Here is a 23,055-nt window from a genome sequence, read left to right as displayed (position 1 = left end):
TGCTTTAAATTAATTCTGACTAGTATTTGACATTTTTACCCCAGGAGATGGATTCAGACTGTTTCTACTTTCAACACTTGTAAACTTCTACTCCTTCATTCTTTTTTCTTTAATCCTGACATAGTAATCATTATGGGACAGAGTAATGGCACATTGGATAGAGTTGCCACCTGACCTCCAGCACTGTCTTCATGGAGTTTTCACATTCTCCCTCTGGCCATGTTGATTCTAACCCTACCCCCAGTTTCTTTTCACGTACCAGAGACGTGGCAGTTGGTTGGCTCATTGGCCACTGTGAATGGATTTAAGTGTGTAGGTGAGTGGCAGAATCTCACGGGAAGTGAGGGGAATGTGGAGAGTTTAAATGGTTGGTGGATAATCATTGTTTACTCAGTGGGCTCCAGGACATGGTTCTTCGCTGACTAAGTCTATGACTTCCCATAATAACAACAGGTTAATACTGAAATAAAAATATGGAAACACTCAGCAAATAGGCTGGGTTAATAGAGAGAAATAGAACATAGACCAGGGGTGGCCAAACTTGCTTAATATAAGAGCCACATAAGATAAACTTCAGATGTTTGAGAACTGCTAGATATGAAAAAAATATTACGTACGTTTTTGCTCTTACATGGACATTTTATTACAAAAAATATATATAAATATTAAGAAGTACATGCATGTAACAATATTTATTCATGGATGTAGTTTTAAACTGCTCATTTGTATTAGTTTCAATAATCAAAAAGTACACATACCACATATACACTCGTGCAATAGTCAAATTTTGTGGACCACTTTTTAGGGTAAAATTTAGGGGGTTGACTATTACATGCACACCACTTTTGACCATAGTAAGTACCTGCATCAGGAGGTCAGATGGGCAGGCAGGCGTGCGGGTGCAGGTGGCAAGTCTGAGTTTGATGCTTCAGGAGGTCGGATGGGCAGTTGGCTCGGGCCTAATTGAGAGATGGTGGTTGGGGTGTCGGGTGGGCGCCTGGACCAGGTTGTGAGTCCGAGTTCGCCACTTCAGAAGCTAGGACGGGCGGGCAGCCTGGGCTTAGGTGAGTGTCCACGGTTGAGGCATCAGGACCTCCGGAGGGTGGATGGCAGGAGCCTGGTGAGAGACAGTGGTTGAGGCATTGCAAACTCGGATGGATCAATGGCAGGGGACAAAAATTGGGGGTTCAACTTTTACATAGTATCAACTATTTCATGCATATCAAACGAACCATGCCCACTAAAACTACCACGATTCCTGTCTCAGCCAACATATTTCCATGAGCTGCACAATATACATCAAAGAGCCACATGTGGCTCATGAGTCAAGATTTGGTTACCCCTGGCATAGAACTTAGATCAATACAACGCAGTACTTGCCCTTCAACCCATGATGATGTGCCAACCTACGTAAATCTACTCCATAACAATCTAACACTTCGCTACACACCCAGAATCCTCTATTTTTCTTACATCCATGTATCTATTTAAGAGTCTTTTGAATGTCCCTATTGTATCAGCCTCCACCACCACCCTCTCAATGCATTCTAGGCAACCTCCACTCTCTGTGTAAAAAAATATTTAGCTCTAACATCTCCTTTAAACCTTCCTCCACTCAGCTTAGCAGCCAGGCTAGATAAACTGAGGCAATATCTCAGATATGGCAGAAATGGTCAGCTCTAATACAGAGAAAGAGATTGCCAGAAGTTGGAAAAGGGGGGAAGGGGAAGGGAATGGGAGAAGAATGGAAGTGATTAGGGAGAGTGGAGTCTCATTACCTGAAATTGTGAAGTTCTATGTTCATAAGCAAAATCACCTAATTTTGGTTCCTCGAGTTCACCTTGGGCCTCACTCTGGCACTGGCATCCAGGATAGACAGGTCAGGGTGGGAATAGGACCTGGGAGGTCACAGCTATCAGAACGTAGATGCTCTCTGAAACATTCCTCAGGTCTGTGGTTGATCTTGCTGATATAGTAAAAGCCACATCGGGAGCATCAGATGCAGGCGATGAGGTTAGAGGAGATTCAGGTGCACTTGGAAGACCTGTTTGGAAGTGTCAGAGCAAGTGTTGCTCCTCTTTTGATTGTAGGGGAAAGTTCCAGGGAAAGGATGAGGTGGTGCATATCCCACATTTCGTGTGAAGGTAAGACAGGGCATATTTGATGAATATGGAAGTGTGGACCAGGGAACCATTCCTTTGAAATCACAACAGGTCAACTGTAGATGCCATCTTGCTGGCCCTCCACTTCGTATTTTGTCACCTGGGTTACAGGAACACCTATGCAAGGCTGATGTTCATTGACCACAGCTTAGTGTTCAACCCCATCATATCTGCAAAGCTCATGATCAAACTTGTGGATCTGGGACTTCCCTCGGCAACTGGATCCTCGACTTCCCTAGCATCCAACCAAAATCAGTGTGGATTGACAACGTCATCACCTCCTCACTGACTCTCAGCGCAGGGGCACCTCAAGGCTGCATGCTTAATCCCCTCCTCTACTCCCTGCACATTCATGACTGCATATCCAAGTTCGGCTTTATCATAGTCTAAAGATTTGTTGATGACACCACTGTTGTTGGCTGAATAATGGTAAATGATGAGTCAGAGTACAGGATAGAGAACATGAGACTGGTTGGATGGTGCAAGAAGACATGGCAAACTTCTATGGACGTTTAGTGGAAAGTATACTGAACGGCTACATCGCAGCCTGGTATGGGGGCATTGATAACTCTGGGCGGAAAGCCCTGCAAAAGGTAATGGACATGGTCCAGGAAAAACTCTCCCCACCAACAAGAATATCTACATGGAACACTGCCGGCAGAGGGCAGCAGCAATCATCAAAGACTCATACCACCCAGCACACGCTCCGTTCTCGCTGCTGCCATCAGGAAAGAGGTATAAATGCCACAAGACTTGCACCAGCAGGTTCAGGAACAGCTGCTCCCCCTCCACCATCAGACTCCTCAACAACAAATTCAATCAGGGACTAATTTAAGGTCTCTTACTTTGCTCATTACTTATTACAGAACATTCATTTTCCTGTATTTACCTCGTAAGTTTCTTTACATTTCTCTCTTTTGTGTGTACATTTATATATATATATATATATATATATATCTTATCTTTCTTCTTGAGTACAGTCTAGTTACTGATAAGTAGAAATTCTGCATGGCCTGCAAGAAAAAAAGGCTAGTATGTGACATGATGTACTTTGAACTGAGCAACAATCTTGCTCTCACTTTCAGCGAGACAGTGGACTTTGATGGAGAGAGTTGGTACTTTTAAGTTCCTGGGAGTCCACATATCGGAGAAGCTCTCCTGGAGCCAGCACATTGAGGCACCATGAAGAGGACAACACCAACACCTCAACTTTCTAAGAAGTCTGAGGAGATTTGGAATATCATCAAATACTCTTTTGAACTTCCACAGGTGTACTGCGTAAAATATACTGACTGGTATCTTCACAGACTGATTTGAGAATTCGAGTGCCCAGGAACACTGAAGGCTGCGGATAGTAGCAAGCATAGTCAAGCTCATCACTGGCTCTGACCTCCCATCCACTGCAGAAAACTACATGAGGCACTACCTGAAGAAGGCAGCCAACATCATGAAGGGCTCCTATCACCCTGGTCACAACCTCTTCTCACTGAAGCCTTTGGCCAGAAGGTACAGAAACCTGATGTCGGGCACCTCCGGGATCAACAGACAGAAGGCTCTTGAACTTCCCCATACTACCCTCACCCTAACCACCAAAAGATCCATCGGCAGCACAGAACAATCACTTTTTTGACTTGCCCTGATTGCAACTACCTGATCTAACTATGCTTTATATCATTTGTAGTAATTTAATGTAGCTTTTATATCCTACAAACCTGTGTGGGAGCATCAAGAAAGCATTTCAGTCATTTATGTGTATGACAATAAATTTTCCCTGCTCCTAAAGAGACACACAGCCCGCATACATGTCCTACAACCTACTGAGTACATGTTAACCCATTTACACCAATCCTATGCCAATCATTTTTATTTTCTCCACTTTCCCATCAGCCCCCACTGATGCTAAAACTCACCTATTCATTGGGAACAATATACTCACCAATCTGCACATTTTTGGGGTGTGGGGGGAAACCAGGCTCCTGGTCGCAGGGAGAACATGCAAACTCCATGCAGGTAGTCAGAATTGAACTCAGGTTGCTGGAGCTGAAGACAGTAGCTTGACCTGTTTGTTACCCTTTGTCAGACCTGAAATATTAACTCTCTCTCTCTCTCTCTCTCTCTCTCTCTCTCTCTCTCTCTCTCTCTCTTTGCAGATGCTGCCTGACCTGCTGAGTGTTTCCAGCATTTTCCATTTTTTGTTTCAGATCTCTTGACAATCCTCAATGTTTTTAACCCTCCCATTGATGACCATATCTTGGTCATGATCTAATCTCTCTGACCAACAGCTCGCCCACCCCCTCCACTTCCCAGCTTATTATCTTACCTACCTTTCTTGGAATCTTTTTCCAAAAATTTCCAATGGGAGGTGGGCTCCTTGACTTTGTGAGGCATGGGTCAAGTTCATTGTTACATATACTGGGGGATTTATTGAAATAGTACTGAAATGGTGCTTTATGATCATTCCAGTGCCAAAGGATTGGTGATGGTGGTTCTGACAACCTAAGAAACAATTGGATGGATACATGGAATGGATGGGTTTGGAGAGAATGGACCAAACACAGGAAGTGGGGCTAGTGTAGGTGAGACATTTTTGCTGGCATGAGCAAGTTGGGCCAAAGGGGCTGTTTCCATGTTGTGTGACTGTCCACCATTATGCAGCACTTCAAGACATTGGTTGAAGATATCTGCCTCCAGCTGGTGGGTTAGGTCCACGGGTTACATCTGGCCCGGTTGATCTCTGTGATCTCACTCTCGGGAGGGCTAGTCTGCGGCATTGACTGTGGATATAGTGAGCTTGATATTATCATGGGATATGCTGCCAGTGCACTCCTACTCGAAGTCGAGGAGGGATGCACTGTTCCACAACATTCTGTTTCTCTCTGTAGCATGCGTGCCCTGCTATAGGTGCCTGGTATCCCTAAGGTTGGCCTGGGATCATTCTTGCTTCAGTTCTGCCTCTGGTCACATGCTGAGGTCACACCTGGATTTGTTGTATGGGGACAGGGTCACCTGACTTAAACACCTCTGATCTGGCCTTCAGTAGCGAATGCGTTTTCGGTTGGCAGGAGACCACACAGATTATCCTGTTGGGCACGCAGTACTTTCCATACTGATGATGGTCAATAACAGTATGTTGAGGTTGGTCGTTGGGTCCTTGGTTGTGGATGTAGCTTGGTAGAACATAGTAGAAGCCCCTTCTACCCACCCAATTTTGACCCAATTAACCTATCAACACTGTACATCTTTGGAATGTGGGAGGAAACTGGAGCACCAAGTGAAACCACACACATATCACAGGGAGAACAGAAAAACTCCTTACAGATAGTGGTGGATTCGAACTTTGGTTGTCGGTTGTAGTCATGTGGGAGAAGCACTGCCAGCAGGCCTGACCTGCATCATTACAAACAAGGGATAGAGTGGTTGTCCAGCTGCAGTTGAGGGTGTTGGGGCCTACAGTTGGCTAGGCAGCTCTGGTTGGATTGGCTGTGGTTAGCACAGCATCAGGATTCTCCCTTCCAATACACAAGCGTGTTGGAGAAACTTAGCAGGCCACGCAGCATCCATAGGAAGTAAAGGGCAACCAACATTACAGGCCTGTGATGTGGAGAGGCTTGAGGAGATCTCTCTGATAGGTGAAGGAAGGGAAGGAGTGGGGAGCTGGAGGAAAGGTAGGAAAAGAGACTCAGAGGAGGGGATTAGTAGAAACTTAATGTTGCCAGGTTGGAGATGAAATATAAGGTTGAAGGTGTTGTGAATAGTGTAGAAGATTGTCATAGGTTACAATAGGATACAGACAGGATGCAGAGTTGGGCAGAAAAGTGGAAGAGTTCAATCTGGACAAGTGTGAAGTGATCTATTTTGGAAATTCAAAGTGAAGGCAGAGTACATGGTTAACAGCAGGATTCCTAACCTTGGGGTTCAAATCCATCGATCACTCAAGGTTTCCATGCAGGTTTATAGGGTAGTTAAGAAGGCTTATGGTATGCTGGCCTTCATTAGCCAGGGTATTGAGTTCAAGATTCGAGAGGTAATGCAGCTTATGCACTACCACTAACTCAAAAGACTAGTTAGGAACGACAGGTATTTATTTACAATAAACTTGAAGGTCATTCTATGCTGTGACTCAGGCTTTCTGGGTGGGGCTATGGTGTAGGAGCCTTTATACGGAGTCAAGAGGGAGGAGCTATGGGTATAGTCACAGGATGGGGTGGAGCCAGATTAATGTATACAGCAGCTCACCACATTCACCCCTTGTTTTTTTTTTGTCCGACAGGGTAACTTGGGGCACAAAGTCTTACGAAGTCTTACAGGTTAAGTCTGTCCAGCGGCCTGGTCTTCTGTTGTGACCTGTGGAGAGTCAGTTGCTCTGCTGTAGCTGGGGTCGTTGTTTCATTCTGGACCTCCAGCGCTGTGTGGTGTGACGACAACCAGAGTGACTGGGGCAGGGGCGTAGCTAGGGTGTGCCCATGGGAGGGGAGGGTGCAGTTTGGAGGGTATGGTCATCCGGGTAGCCCATTGGGGGGGTTTGCATGGAGAGCTGAAATCTCTCATCCAGTGGGTCAGTTTTATGGGCCCTCACATGCTCCTGTAGCAGGACTGCCCTTAGGGATATCAACCAGGATGGAAGGATGGTCCCCAACATAGTCTTCCTGGAGGAGAAAATTTGTTTGTGAGGGATAGATAGCATTGGTGGCAGTAAATAGCAGTGACCAAATCGTGTGGAATGCTTCAGGAAGGACTTCCTGCCAGTGAGAGACAGGCAGTCCACTGGACTTCAGGGCAAAGAGGATGGTCTTTCACATGGTGGCATTCTTCCTCTCTACCTGGCCGTTCTGTCGGGGGTTATGACTAATGGTCCTGCTGGTGATGATACCTCTGGCCAGCAGGTATTGGCACAGCTCGTCGCTCATCAACGATACCCCCGGTCACTGTGGATGTATGACAGATACCTGAATGGGGTGAACAATTTGTGCAGTGCCTGAAGACCGTGGTGATGGTCATGTCCAGGCAGGGAATGGCAAAGGGGAAATGTGAATATTCATTGATGACCATGAGGAAGTACATGTTATGGTTGGTGGAGGGGAGGGGGCCCTTGAAACCCATACTCAGGTGTTCAACCATGTAAATTTCACCAGGTGCACCCTATCGGGTTGGTAGAAATGTGGTTTGCACTCCGCACAGACCTGGCAGTCCCTGGTCATGTCTCTGACTTTCCCAATGGAGTATGGCAGATTACGAGATTTGATAAAGTGATAAAAATGTTGTGACACTGGCGTGGCAGAGGTCATTGTGGAGGGTTTTGAGGTGGACTATCTGGGCATTGGCACATGTCCCTCAGAATAAGGAATCTGGGGACTCATTGAGCTTCCCCGGCTGGTACAGAAAATCATAGTTGTAGGTGGGAAGTTCAATCCTCCACCTCAAAATTTTAGCATTCTTTATTTTACCCCGCTGTTTATTGTTGAGCACGAATGCCACGGCCCATTGATCCATGAGCAGGGTAAAATGTCTGCTGACCAGGTTGTGCCTCCAGTGCTGCATCACCTCAACTATTGCCTGAGCCTCATTCTCAATTTGAGGGATATTGGATTTCAGGGCCCTGGAGGGTACGAGAGAAGTAGTCCTCGGGCCGACCTGCCTGGTTCAAGGTGGTGGCGATGATGAAGTCGGATGCATACCTCTCAACCTGAAATGGGCCAGATTCGTCCACTGCATATGTTGCAGCTTTAGCGATGTGTTCTTTTATCTTATTGAAGGCTGCACGGACCTCTCTTGACAGGGGGGAGGATGTGGACGATAAGGGGTTGGGCTTTCTACGCATCATTAGGCCCCCACTAGGCATAATAGGAAAAGAACCCCTGGCAACTTTTCAGGCCCTTGAGGCTGTGGGGAAGGGGGAGATCTAGCAGTGGGTGCATGCAGTCGGGGTCTTGGCCAATAACTCCATTCTCCACCACACAGCCAAGGATCGCCAGATGGGTAGTGTGGAAAACACATTTACCTGTATTACTGTTGGTGAGGTTTAGGCATTTGGTTGTTGCGAGGAATCCCTGGAGGTTGGCATCATGATCTTGCAGGTTAGGTCACAAATCGTGACATTATCCAGGTAGGGGAAGATAGCACGCAGGTCAATTTGGTCCACCATCTGGTCCATCAGCTGGAAAACGGAGACGCCATTAGTAAAACCAAAAGGGGACCCTGAGGAAGTGGTAGAGGTGGCCATCTGCCTCGAAGGTGGTAAACTGGCGGTCCTCCAGATGGATGGGGGCCTGGCAGTTGGCAGATTTCAGGTCAATCATGGAAAATACACGATATTGGGCAATTTGATTGACCATGTCCGCAATGCGAGGGAGGGGACACACATCCAGCTGTTTATAGTGGTTAATGGTCGAGCTATTATCAATCACCATCCTGTGTTTACCCCCACCCTTGACACCCACCACTTGGGTCTCCATGGGCTGGTACTGAGCTCAATGGTCCCTCATTCAGGAGTCGCTGGACCTCCACTTTAATAAACGTCCTGTCCCCCTTCACTGTTTTGCCTGCTTTTTGTAGTGCCTGGCTTACAGTTGGAGGTGAGGTTCGCAAACAGTGGTGGGGGAATCGATATGGAGAATAGAGAGACCGTGAGTCGGTTGGGCAGCGGGAGGTGGCGTTCTGGCAAATTACAGGTTGCTGACCGTGGCAGGAGAGGGGGGCGGGTGGAGGGGACCGTGGTATTGCATTGTGACACTCTTGAGATGGCTCTGAAAGTCCAACCCCAGCAGCACTAGTGCGCAGAGCTGTGGCATGATGAAGAGTTTAATGTCCCTGTAAGTCATGTCCAGCATGGTCAGGGTCACAAGTTGCAGATCTTGGCTGAGTAGGTCTTTAAGGCCAGGACAACTTTATAGTTTACTCGCTTTTCTTTAAGGGAGTAACACTGTACCATATCAGGGTGGATAAAACTCTCAGTGCTCCCACCATCAAAATGGTACCTTGTCACCTGATCATTGATTAAGATGTTCATTTTAAACCAGGAGAGTTGATGTGGACTGTTTTGGACCAACACCATAGAGGCTAATGTCAGTTCATAGTTTGGCCTGTGTTGACTTGTAGTCTAGGAGCATAATGGTGGCACCCAAGCGGCGGCATGGTTATCAGCGGAAGTTGTCGATGTCCAAGATGGCAGCCCCTGTGTCGTGGCGTGGTCATCCCTAGATGGCAGCTCCCATGCTGTGTGCACGGCGGCACTGGGGCTGTAAGGTGACTGCGATCGACATACCTTTCACGTAGAGCCCCTTCTTCTTTCTACATTTCGAGTGCGTAGCATCTTTCGCCAGGCAGTGTTTTTGGGGATGCTTTGGTAGAACTTTGGGTGCTCCTGGGAGACTGCAGCTGTGGTGTATTTGTTCATCCAACACAGTAGTGGGCTGCTGGCCTGTGGAGCCATCCCAAGATGGCGGCCCCTGTGCAGGCCTCGCGCCATTCATCAATTAAGCTTCCATGTTACAGAGGGCGAGTTCCAGCGATTTTACGCAATCAACCACTCCTCTTAAGTCTAACTTACTCTGCTCGAGTAGTCTGACCAGACACCTGCGACATAGGCATCCCAGATCATGTCCTCTGTGCTTTGGCAGATGTCACCGCTTGGAAGTTGCATGCTCATGCTCACGTAGGGCCCAGAGGAACTCATCGCTCGATTCACCCTGTCACTGTTTGTGGGTAGCCAGCATATGCCTGGCGTATACCTCATTGACTTTCACTTTTTACTGGTCCTTGTACATTGAGGCGCCCCTGATTATCGGGAACACTCGATATCTGACCTAGGAGAAGACGAGGTGACCCAGGCTTTCCAGGGAGGAGTTATGGTGCTGGAGCCTTTATACAGGGTCAAGAGGGAGGAGCCACGGATACAGTCACCAAATGGGGCAGAGCCAGATTAATGAGTGTACAGTTGCAACACTATAAAAGTCTGTTTAGACCACACTTGGAATTCTGTGTTTAGTTCTGGTCGCCTCATTACAGGAAGGATCTGGAAACTATGGAGAGGGTGCCGAGGAGATTTACCAGGATGTTGTCTGAATTGGAGAACATGCCTCATGAAGCAAGTTTAGCAGGGCTAGGGCTTCTCTCTTTGGAGTGAATAAGGATAAGAGGTGACTCAATAGAGGTCTACAAGATTATGAGAGGCATGGATAGCAAGATTAGCAAACACTAGAGGACATCTGTACAAAATTTGGGTGCAAAGTTTAAGGCATATGTGGGGGTTATGATTTTAAAACAGAGAGCAGAGTGTGCCTGGAATGTGTTGCCTGGTTTTGTGGTGGAGGCTGGCAAAATACTTAGACAGACACATGGATGAAAGAAAAGGGTGGGAAGCTTAAAATTTTTTTGAGTAGATTTATGTAGGTCAGCACAACATTGTGGGCTGAAGGGCCTGTACTGTGCTGTAATGTTCTATGATCTATGTTTTATGCTTGTTTCATTTCAAGGCTGCTGATGGTGAAGAGCCCACCCACAGTTCACATTCATGCAGTGTGAGACATTGGCTGCTGCCGGCGTCACCCGTGTGGGTAGTGGAGAACGGCCCTTCGCGGGGAGGTGAAGAAGAGCAACCGGAAAACTCTGACGTCCCAGTTGACTGACTTGGATCTGTAGCCAATATTTGCTGCAGCAGAGCCTCATTTCAGTGCTCCACTTCATCATACTGGTGACACATTTCTCATTTTCTCTTTACACTCATTGCCTTCATGGGAAATATGTTATAATACTGTGCAAAAGCTAATTAGAATGAATTAAATGTGTGTTGGATACTGATAGGAATAATATCCAATTGTCTGGAAAATCTGCCATTAAATATCCAAGAATGACAAGTTAACAGTATGTGATGAGCATACCTTGCCCACAATAAACTTTCACAAACTGCAGGAGACTATATAATTGTTTTCTCAAATAGTGTTTGAAGGATTTCCTTTTCTCCTCTGCTGTTTGCTTAACAGTGCTATGGAATTGTATGCATAAGAACACAAGAAACACAACCAAGGCCAACAAGCCCTCCTCTTCCCGCAACTCCACTTCTAACGGCCCTTGCCCCACCTTGTGTTGTGCCCTTAATATCCAGAAATGTACTGATCTCTTGATAAAGTCTCGATAAATGTTCCCATCCCAAAACGTTGACTGACATTTCTACCCCTGGATGCTTCGTGACCATTTGAGTTCCTCCAGCAACTCTGGATTCTTGCATCTTCAGCTTTTTTCTTCTCTATTTACTGAGCTCTGTTTGAACATACTCAGTGACTAATCCAGTGGTACTCAACCTTTTTCTTTCTACTCACATACCACTTTAAGTAATCCTTACGCCATTGGTGCTCTGTGATTAGTAAGGGATTGCTTAAGGTGGTTTGTGAGTGGAAAGAAAATGTTTGAAAACCACTGTTTTCTTGTTATGATCATGGTGTCATAACTCCAAAGGAAATGGGCCAACTTTCTCAAGCAAAATATTTCAGTCATGATTGGGTCTAGAACAGTGATTCTCAATCTTTCCTTCCCACCCTCATACCACCTTAAAGAACCCCTTACAACCCCCACAGAGCACCGATGGCATAGGGAATTACTTAAAGGGGTATGTGACTGCTCTCAGTAGAGAATTCCAAAGATTCACTGACATGACTAAATATTTTCTCTTCACAATCCTAGATGTTCCTATTCTGTGAAGGACGCCTTTGGTGTATGCTATATCAGCCTGGGGAATTATCCTCTCTACATTCAGCTTGACCAAGTTCTCCGAGTTTCATCGAGATCATCTCTCATCCTCTCAGAGAATTTAAAGACACAGATGACTAGGAACTAGATGAGAGTAGTGGTTTTGTGGAATTCTCTGCCCATGGAAGCAGTAGAGGTAGCCTTGTTGAATGTATTTAAGACACAGTGATATAGAATTTTGAAAATAGGGGAAGGTAGGATCATGGGAAAAAGACAGGTAGGTGGAGCTGAATCCATGGCCAGATGGTCTGCAGATGCTGGAGAACTAGCCTAGTATGCAAAGCACTGGAAGAACATAGCAGGTCACGCAGCATCCGTGGAAAGCAATAGGCAGCGACGTGTTGGGCCTTAGCCCTTCATGAAGAAATGATCCTTACAATGTACACATGCACTAAAATTCTGACGCTGCAGCCAAACAGATACTTGTAAAGAAAAACTATAGTCATAACTAAATTAAAAGATACAATAAATACATCAGATAGATAAGAAATATTGACATAAATCTTTGTGCTTGAAAAGGTGACTGGTAATAGAGAAGGCAGTCCCTGATTGGTGTCCAAGGAGAGGTTCAAGAGCCAGATAGTCCTTGAAAAAAAATTGTCCTTGAGCCCAGAGGTACAAGTCTTCAGGCTTCTGTATCTTCTCCACAAAGGTAGTAGTGAGAAGAGGTTGTGACCATGGAGATGGGAGGCTTTTATGACATTGGCTGCCTTCTTGAGGCAGTACCTTTCCTCGATGTCTGCAGTGGATGGAAGGTAAGAGCTTTGATGGATGTGGCTCTGTTTGCTTCCGTCTTTCAGCCTTTTGCATTCCTGGGCATGTTCTGCCAAACCAGGCTGTGATGCAACCAGTATACTTTCCACAGTACACCTGTAAAAGTTTGATAGAGTATTCGACAACATGATAAATCTCTTCAGAGTGTTGATGGTTGCCTTATTGTGCTGGTCGCAGGGGAGGTCATTTGAAATATTGACTCCCAGGAACTTGAAGTTTCTGACCCTCTCATTAATGCAGACAGGTGTGAGGTCTCTTCTAAATAAGATTGAAGGGTGGAGAGAACATTTACCAGGATATTTCTAGGAACTGAGGAGCAGTTAGAGGGAAAAGTTAAATAGGTAAGGACTTTATTCCAGACACTGAATTGAGGGATGTTTGATAGAGATATACAAAGTTATGAGGGGTATAGATGGGATAAATGCAAACATGCTTTTTGCACTGAAGTTGGGTGAGACGGGAACATAGGTTAAGGTGAAAGATGAAATGTTTAGAATGAAAATTAAGGGGAAATTTTTCCTTCAGAGAGTGATGAGAGTGTGGAATGAGCATCCAGTAGAGTTGGTAGATGAGGATTTGATTACAATAATTAAGAGAAATTTGGATAGGTACATGGGTGGTAGCAGTATGGAGGGGAATGGTCTGGGTCAGATCAATGGGACTAGGCAGAAAATAGGTCAGCACAGACCAGATGGGCCTAAGGGGTTGTTTCTATGCTGTGGTGTTCCATGGTTCTGTCATTCTGTTTTTAGTTATTAACTGACCTTTTGGGTTTTTTCAGCATGTCCAGACCTCCAGTGCCTGCAATTTTACTTTTGTCTCCGATATGAACACAAACCAGCATATCACAGGTCCTTCACCCCATTATGTTGTGCCAACCCATATATACCGACTCCACATCAATCTCACTCTTCCCCACCTCACATCCACAACCCACCATTTTTCTGATCTCCATGTGCCTATCTAAAAATCTTTTGAATGCCCCTATTTTATCATCCTCCACCCCCAGTCATGCATTCCAGGCACCCACCACTCTCTGGGTGTGAAAAGAAATGACCTCTGACATTTCCCCTAAACTTTCCTTAAACTGATATCCTTTAGTTTTGGCCATTGCAGCCCTGGGGGAAATATGTTGGCTGTTCACTCTGTCTTAGCCCCTCATAATCTTATACACTTCTCAAGTCTCCTTTCATCCTCAGTTATTCCAGAGAAAAGTCCTTTCCTCATTAGATGTGTTCTCCAGTCCGCACAGCAACCTGATGAATCTCCTCTGCATCTTCTTCACATACTTCCTCCAATGTGACCAGAACTGAATGTAATACTCAATTGTGGCCTAACCAGAGTTTTATCGAGCTGCAATATCACCTCACAGCACATGAACTCAATCCCCCAATTCTTGAAGGCCAGCACATCATGGGTCTTCTCAACCACCCTGTTGGGTGATGGGACCAGAGAGGTGTCATCTCTCAGATGATGTCCAATTAAGGCACTATGCATGCAGATTAATTGTACATGATTCACTGAATGCAGTGGAGCAAGGTTTCTTTGTCATGTCTTCCTGACTGAGTCTCCAGTGGCCCAAGTCACCTTTGACACCTTGGACATATGATCTAAGGACCTCTGGATATGTGGAAGGAAATAACCAGTAGCAGTTACATTTTGAAGTGGAGATGGTGACTGAGGAATTCATGTATTTACTTACAGTGAAACACAAATTGCTCGAGAAAGGCATCTGTGGAGAGAAATGAACAGTCAACGTTTTGGCCCAAGACCCTTCAACACCGATTGTGGATGATGGAGAGGGGTGAGACAGGGGAATGGGGGGGAAGTGTGGCTGGGTGCAGCAGAAAGTGAGTGGAGGACCAAGGAAGGGGTGAAGGATGACAGATCAAAGGAGTAATGTGTGGGAGGGGAAAGGGGAAATGGTGTTGGGAGACAATAGGAAGATGGGTGAAGGAAGGAGAAGGGGGAGGTGCACAGGTTAACAGTTAAGAGGTACAGGTGGATCTAGAAGGTGGCAGGGTAGAAGTGAATAAAATCTGAGAAGTGACAGGGGAAAGGATCAAGGGTTGTTCTCTAATAGGAAAAGGGTGGAAGCGAGCTGGGAGCTGAAGGAAGGGTTTGGGAAAGAGAAAGACTTGGGGAAGGGGTTGATGGAAATTGGAGAAGTTGATATTGATACCCTCTGATCAGAAGCAACTGAGATGGAATATAAGGTGTTATTCCTCCAATTTGTGGGTGGCCTTAGTTTGGCAATGCACAGGCATGTCAGTGTGGGAATAGGGTGTGGAATTGAAATAGTTGGCTACTGGGAGTTCGTTGCTGTAGCAGCTGACAGAGCGAAGGTGCTCAATGTGAAGATCTCCCAGTCTGCATCCAGTCTCCCCGATGTAGAGGATGCCACATTGGGAGCATCAGATTCAGGAAGTGACCCCTTCAGATTCACAAGTGAAGTGTTACTTCACTTGGAAGGAATGCTTGGATCCCCATTGATGGTAAGGGCATAGGTGTAGCATTTCTCACGGTCATGGGCATAGACACCAAGGGGCATATGGCCATGTGGGAAAAGATGAGGGGATGAAGGGGTCCTTGAGGGAGTTGTCCCTGTGGAAAGTGGAGAGTTGAGGGGATGGGTGAATGAGGCTGGTGGTGGGATCATGTTACATGGGTCGGTAATTGCAGAGAATAGCAAGTTGGATATAAAGGCTGGTAGGCGAGGTCAAGGGAAGGCCAACCCTGAAATATTAGTTACCCTTTACTTCCGACAGATACAGTATGACCTGTGAGTTTTTCCAGCACATTGATGTATTGCACTCAATCCCAGCATCTGTAGACTTTCTTGTTTAACCCAGAGGTGCTGAAATCTGACAAGTAAGGCGGGTGCCAATGAGAACCATTCCAGCGTGTGCATTCTCATGTGACTTCATCCATTTCCATAGTTACTTATCAATGAACCATCAGGCCCATTGTTAATTGGAGTAGTGTGTGCTGTCCTGGTTGCCACATTATCGGCAGGATCCAATTTCGCTGGAAGCAAAGCAAAAGCTGCAGATGCTGGGATCCTGAGCAGGCAAAGAACTGCTGGAGGAACTCAGCGGGTCAGACAGTGTCTGTAGGTAGAAACGATCAATCAACATTTTGGGGGCATGGTGAAATGCAAAGTTTACATATAATTTAAAGAACAAATATGACAATATTTTTGAATTTTTTTTCCATATATGCAAAAAAACAGTGTCAAAACTTTATAAGTAATTCAAATTTGTTAATTGGTAGAATTTGATATGAACTTTGTCACTCCCCAGCCTTACCTCAATTCACTTCATTTTAATTTACTTTACTAGATGTTGTTTGTGTGTTTTTATATATATGGATTATATATACAATTAGATTTTGAATTAAGTGTTATATATTACACAGTAGTATTTCAGTTTATAATGTATCTCACCTTTAAAAGATATAGTTGTAGTTGTAAGTATTAGAATAATTAAGTCGCAATTTATGAATTAGGTAACATCCAATATTGTTTAAAAAAATAGTCTTCTTTTTCTTTTGCTTTATCTTTCCTCTTCCATTAGTTTTCTTTGTCTCTGGGGCTTTTTTTTCCGTGTGGGAGGGAGCGGGTGGGAGGGGGGAGAAAATTATTTTAAAAAAGCATGTATTGATCTTGATATAAGAATTTTCTAGTTTTGTATGCAATTTTGTTACACGTGCTAAAAAAATAAAATTTGAAAACAAAATACATTTCGGGACAGGGCCCTTTAGCAAGATTACGATAGAATAGATGAAATACCACTTATAAAGGGGGAAAGAAGCTGGATGAGGTGCCCAGAGGCATTCTTAGGACAGAAAGGTGGAGAGACAGGGGAAGGAAGACACCATGAAGAAGAAGGGGGGAGGGGGGAGAAAGCGCAAGAGGAAAGTAAGTATAGTAGTCAAAGAAAAGATGGAAACAGTGGAATGAGATGGGTTTCAACAGGATGATCCCCGGATTGCAGGACTTATGAGAAAAATATAAAAGATAAAGAGAGGCAGAGAGAGGTCAGAAATTCAAACACATTTTCCCATGGTAGGGGTGTCAGAAGATGCAGGTTTAAGGTGAGAGGAAGGAGCTGAGCAGTTTTATTACACAGGGAGTGTGAGAGTGGTTGGCATGTGGAACTCATTTCCAGCAGAGGTGGTGGAATCAGTTACAGTCGTCATCTTTAAGGGGCATTCAGACAGACACATATAGGCAAAAAAAAGGTCCTTATGTCGGCAAATGGATTGAGAGTGGATAGGCAAAGGTCGGCAGGGCCATATTTCCCCATTTCCCTGCCACCCATTCTTGACTGAAAAATCACAGACAGCACGGGTTAACAAAAAAACCTCATTCACGACAGGTTCACGTCGGGGCTAGGGGTTCAGCCTGCTCGTCTTCACACTGGTGATTCACGACTGGTTCACCTCAGGGCTGGGCGTTCAGCCTGCTGGTCTTCATACAGCTGATTCACGACTGCTTCATCTCAGGGCTGGGAGTTCAGCCTGCTGGTGTTCACACTGCTGATTCACGACTGGTTCACCTCAGGGCTGGGCATTCAGGCTGATGGTCTTCATTGTGCTGATTCACGACTTGTTCACCTCGGGGCTGGATCATTAGCCTGCTGGTCTTCACACACCTGATTCATGACTGGTTCAGGTCGAGGCTGGGCGTTCAGCCTGCTGGTGTTCACACTGCTGATTCACGATTGGTTCACCTCAGGGCTGGGTGATCAGCCTGCTGATGTTCACACTGCTGATTCACGACTGGTCACCTCGGGGCTGGTTGTTCAGCCTGCTCGTCTTCACACTGGTGATTCACGACTGGTTCACCCCGAGGCTGGATGTTCACCCTGCTGGACTTAACAGTGCTGATTGACGACTGGTTCACCTCAGGGCTTGGAGTTCAGGCTGCTGGTCCTCACACTTCTGGATTCACGACTGGTTCACCTCAGGGCTGGGCGTTCAGCCTGATGGTCTTCACACTCCTGATTCACGACTGGTTCAGGTCACGGCTGGGCTTTCAGACTGCTGGTGTTCACACTCCTGATTCACGACTGGTTCAAATCGGGGCTGGGCGATCAGCCTGCTGGTCTTCACAAACATGATTCACGACTGGTTCAGATCGGGGATGGGCGTTCAGCCTGCTGGTGTTCACACTGCTTATTCATGACTGGTTCACCTCGGGGCCGGACAATCAGCCTGCTGGTCTTCTCACACCTGATTCACGACTGGCTCACCATGGGGCTGGGCGATCAGCGTGCTGGTGTTCACACTGCTGATTCACGACTGGTTCAACTCGGGGCTTTGCGTTCAGCCTGCTGATGTTCACACTCCTGATTCACGTCTGGTTCACCACGAGGCTGGGCGTTCAGCCTGCTGGTGTTCACACTGCTGATTCACGACTGGATCACGTCAGGGCTTCGCGTTCAGACTGCTGGTGTTCACACTGCTGATTCACGACTGGTTCAGATCGGGGCTGGGTGTTCAGCCTGCTGGTGTTCACAAACCTGATTCACGTCTGGTTCACCTCGGACCTGGGCGATCAGCGTGCTGGTGTTCACACTGCTGATTCACGACTGGTTCATGTCAGGGCTTGGCGTTCATCCTGCTGGTGTTCACACTCCTGATTCACGTCTGGTTCACCACGGGGCTGGGCATTCAACCAGCTGGTGTTCACACTGCTGATTCACGACTGATTCACGTCAGGGCTTGGCGTTCAGCCTGCTGGTGTTCACACTCCTGATTCACGTCTGGTTCACCACGGGGCTGGGCATTCAACCAGCTGGTGTTCACACTGCTGATTCACGACTGGTTCACGTCAGGGCTTGGCGTTCAGCCTGCTGGTGTTCACACCGCTGATTCACGACTGGTTCACGTCAGGGCTTGGTGTTCAGCCTGCTGGTGTTCACACTGCTGAATCACGACTGGTTCAGTTCGCGGCATTGACGATCAGCCTGCTGGTCTTCACACTGGTGATTCACGACTGGTTCACCCAGGGGCTGGATGTTCAGCCTGCTGGTCTTAACAGTGCTGATTCACGACTGGTTCAGCTCGGGGCTTGGCGTTAAGCCTGCTGGTGTTCACTTTGCTGATCATGATTAGTTCACCTCATGGCTGGGTATTCAGCCTGCTGTTCTTAACACTGCTGATTCACGACTGGTTCACCTCAGGGCTGGGTCATCAGCCTGCTGGTCTACATTGTGCTGAATCACGCCGTGTTCACCTCAGGGCTGGGACATCAGCCTGCTGGTCTACATTGTGCTGAATCACGACGTGTTCACCTCGGGGGTGGGTCATCAGCCTGCTGGTCTTCGCACTCCTGATTCACGACTGATTCAGCTTGGTACTGGGCGTTCAGCCTGCTGGTCTTCACACTGCTGATTCATGACTGGTTCAGATCGGGGCTCGGCGTTCAGCCTGCTGATCTTCACACAAATGATTCACGACTGGTTCAGGTCGCGGCTGGGCGATCAGCCTGCTGGTGTTCACACTGCTTATTCACGACGGGTTCACGTTTGGCCTGTGTTCAGCCTGCTGGTGTTCACACTGCTGATTCATGACTGGTTCATCTCGGGACTGGGCTATCAGCCTGCTGGTCTTCTCACAACTGATTCACGTGTGGTTCAGATCGCGGCTGGGCGATCAGCCTTCTGGTGTTCACACTGCTGATTCACGACTCGGTCACCTCGGGGCAGGATGTTCACCTGCTGGTCTTAACAGTGCTGATTCACGACTGGTTCACTTTGCGGCTGGGCGTTCATCCTGCTGGTCTTGAAACTGTCGATTCACGATTGGTTCAGCTCGGGGCTGGGTGTTCAGCCTGCTGGTGTTCACACTGCTGATTCACGACTGGTTCAACTCGGGGCTGGGCGTTCAGCCTGCTGGTGTTCACACTACTGATTCACGACTGGTTCAGATCGGGGCTCGGCGTTCAGTCTGCTGGTCTTCACACACATGATTCACGACTGGTTCAGGTCGCGCCTGGGCGATCAGCCTGCTGGTGTTCACACTGCTGATTCACGACAGGTTCACGTTTGGCCTGTGTTCAGCCTGCTGGTGTTCACACTGCTGATTCATGACTGGTTCATCTCGGGGCTGGGCTATCAGCCTGCTGGTCTTCTCATAACTGATTCACGTGTGGTTCAGATCGGGGCTGGGCGATCAGCCTTCTGGTGTTCACACTGCTGATTCACGACTGGTTCACCTCGGGGAAGGATGTTCACCTGCTGGTCTTAACAGTGCTGATTCACGACTGGTTCACTTTGCGGCTGGGCGTTCATCCTGCTGGTCTTAACACACCTGATTCAGGACTGGTTCAGGTCTCGGATGGGCAATCAGCCTGCAGCTGTGCACACTGCTGATTCACCACTGGTTCACTTTTGGGATGTTTTTTCAGCCTGCTGGTGTTCACACTGCTAATTCATGACTGGTTCATCTCGGGGCTGGGCTATCAGCCTGCTGGTCATCTCACAACTGATTCACGAGTGGTTCAGATCGCGGCTGGGTGATCAGCCTGCTGGTGTTCACACTGCTGATTCACGACTGGTTCAACTCGGGGCTGGGCGTTCATCCTGCTGGTCTTCACACTGCTGATTCACGACTGGTTCAGCTCAGGGCTTGGCGTTAAGCCTGCTGGTGTTCACTTTTCTGATCACGATTAGTTCACCTCAGGGCTGGGAGTTCAGCCTGCAGGTGTTCACACTACTGTTTCACGACTGGTTCAGCTTGGTGCTGGGCATTCAGCCTGCTGGTGTTGACACTGCTGATTCACGACTGGTTCAACTCGGGGCTGGGCGTTCTGCCTGCTGGTCTTCATACTGCTGATTCACGACTGGTTCACCTCTGGGCCTGGCGTTCAGCATGCTGGTGTTCACACTGCTTATTCACGACTGGTTGACCTCGGGGCTGGGCGTTCATCCTGCTGGTCTTCACACACCTGATTCACGACTGGTTCAGGTCGCGGATGGACGATCAGCCTGCTGGTCTTCACACTCCTGATTCAGGACTGGTTCAGATCGGGGCTGGGGGCTCAGCATGCTGGTGTTCACATTGCTGGTTGTCGAATGGTTCATCTCGGGGCTGGGCGTTTTGCGTGCTGGTGTTCACACTACTTATTCACGACTGGTTGACCTCGGGGCTGGGCGTTCAGCCTGCTGGTCTTCACACATCTGCTTCACGACTGGTTCAGGGCGCGGCTGGGTGTTCAGCCTGCTGGTGTTCACAATGCTGATTCACGACTGGTTGACCACCGGACTGGGCGTTCAGCCTGCTGGTCTTCACACACCTGATTCACGACTGGTTCAGGTCGCGGCTGGATGATCAGCCTGCTGGTGTTCACAATCCTGATTCAGGACTGGTTCAACACGGGGCTGTGCGTTCAGCCTGCTCGTCTTCACACACCTGATTCAGGACAGGTTCAGATCGGGGCTGGGCGTTCAGCCTGCTGGTCTTCACAAACATAATTCACAACTGGTTCAGATCGGGGCTTGGCGTTAAGCCTGCTGGTGTTCACTTTTCTGATCACGATTAGTTCACCTCAGGGCTGGGAGTTCAGCCTGCAGGTGTTCACACTACTGTTTCACGACTGGTTCAGCTTGGTGCTGGGCGTTCAGCCTGCTGGTCTTCATACTGCTGATTCACGACTGGTTCACCTCTGGGCCTGGCGTTCAGCATGCTGGTGTTCACACTGCTTATTCACGACTGGTTGACCTCGGGGATGGGCGTTCAGCCTGCTGGTCTTCACACACCTGATTCACGACTGGTTCACGTCGCGGATGGACGATCAGCCTGCTGGTCTTCACAGTCCTGATTCAGGACTGGTTCAGATCGGGGCTGGGTGCTCAGCATGCTGGTGTTCACATTGCTGGTTGTCGAATGGTTCATCTCGGGTCTGGGCGTTTTGCGTGCTGGTGTTCACACTCCTTTTTCACGACTGGTTGACCTCGAGGCTGGGCGTTCAGCCTGCTGGTCTTCACACATCTGCTTCACGACTGGTTCAGGGCGGGGCTGGGCGTTCAGCCTGCTGGTGTTCACAATCCTGATTCAGGACTGGTTCAACACGGGGCTGTGCGTTCAGCCTGCTCGTCTTCACACACCTGATTCAGGACAGGTTCAGATCGGGGCTGGGCGTTCAGCCTGCTGGTCTTCACAAACATAATTCACGACTGGTTCAGATCGGGGCTTGGCGTTAAGCCTGCTGGTGTTCACTTTGCTCATCACGATTAGTTCACCTCAGGGCTGGGAGTTCAGCCTGCTGGTGTTCACATTGCTGATTCACGACTTGTTCACCTCGGGGCTGGGCGATCAGCCTGCTGGTCTTCACAATGCTGATTCATGACTGGTTCACCGCGGGGCTGCACGTTCAGCTTGCTGGTGTTCACACATCTGCTTCACGACTGGTTCAGGGCTGGGCTGGGCATTCAGCCTGCTGGTGTTCACAATGCTGATTCACGACTGGTTGACCTCCGGGCTGGGCCTTCAGCCTGCTGGTCTTCACACTCCTGATTCAGGACTGGTTCAGATCGGGGCTGGGTGTTCAGCATGCTGGTGTTCACATTGCTGGTTGACGCATGGTTCATCTCGGGGCTGGGCGTTCATCCTGCTGGTCTTCACACTGTTGATTCACGATTGGTTCAGCTCGGGGTTGGGTGTTCAGCCTGCTGGTGTTCACACTGCTGATTGACGACTGGTTCAACTCGGGGCTGGGCGTTAAGCCTGCTGGTCTTCACACTGGTGATTCACGAATGGTTCACCCCGGGGCTGGATGTTCAGCCTGCTGTTCTTAACAGTGCTGATTCACGACTGGTTCAGCTCGGGGCTTGACGTTAAGCCTGCTGGTGTTCACAATGCTGATTCATGACTGGTTCACCTCGGGGCAGGATGTTGACCTGCTGGTCTTAACAGAGCTGATTCACGACTGGTTCACTTTGCGGCTGGGCGTTCATCCTGCTGGAAATCACACTCCTGATTCAGGACTGGTTCAGAACGGGGCTGGGTGTTCAGCATGCTGGTGTTCACATTGCTGGTTGACGCATGGTTCATCTCGGGGCTGGGCTTTTTGCGTGCTGGTGTTCACACTACTTATTCACGACTGGTTGACCTCGGGGCTGGGCGTTCAGCCTGCTGGTCTTCACACATCTGCTTCACGACTGGTTCAGGGAGGGGCTGGGCATTCAGCCTGCTGGTGTTCACAATGCTGATTCACGACTGGTTGACCTCCGGACTGGGCGTTCAGCCTGCTGGTCTTCACACTACTGATTCATGACTGGTTCACCTCATGTCTGGGTGTTCAGCCTGCTGGTCTTCACACTGCTGATTCCCGACTGGTTCACCTCAGGGCTGGTTCATCAGCCTGCTGGTC

General features: G+C 48.0%; 1 protein-coding gene across 10 annotated transcripts in view; it reads left to right on the top strand.

Annotated features, from left to right (window-relative positions):
• The window catches only part of LOC138742285 (uncharacterized), a 39,870-nt gene extending 25,383 nt beyond the window's left edge, over positions 1-14,487 (top strand). For 7 of the 10 annotated variants that reach the window (XR_011344031.1, XR_011344032.1, XM_069896489.1 and 4 more), the window contains one exon: positions 10,634-11,545. The gene's annotated coding sequence lies outside the window, so the exon portion shown is untranslated. The other 3 variants (XM_069896491.1, XM_069896492.1, XM_069896488.1) reach the window with 3 other exon arrangements.
• Positions 14,488-23,055: the final 8,568 nt, after the last annotated feature.

This window comes from Narcine bancroftii, chromosome 9 (genome assembly GCF_036971445.1).
Source record: "Narcine bancroftii isolate sNarBan1 chromosome 9, sNarBan1.hap1, whole genome shotgun sequence".
NCBI lineage: Eukaryota > Metazoa > Chordata > Chondrichthyes > Torpediniformes > Narcinidae > Narcine > Narcine bancroftii.
Note: the sequence above shows the minus strand (reverse complement) of the source record. Positions and strands in the feature narration are given on the sequence as shown.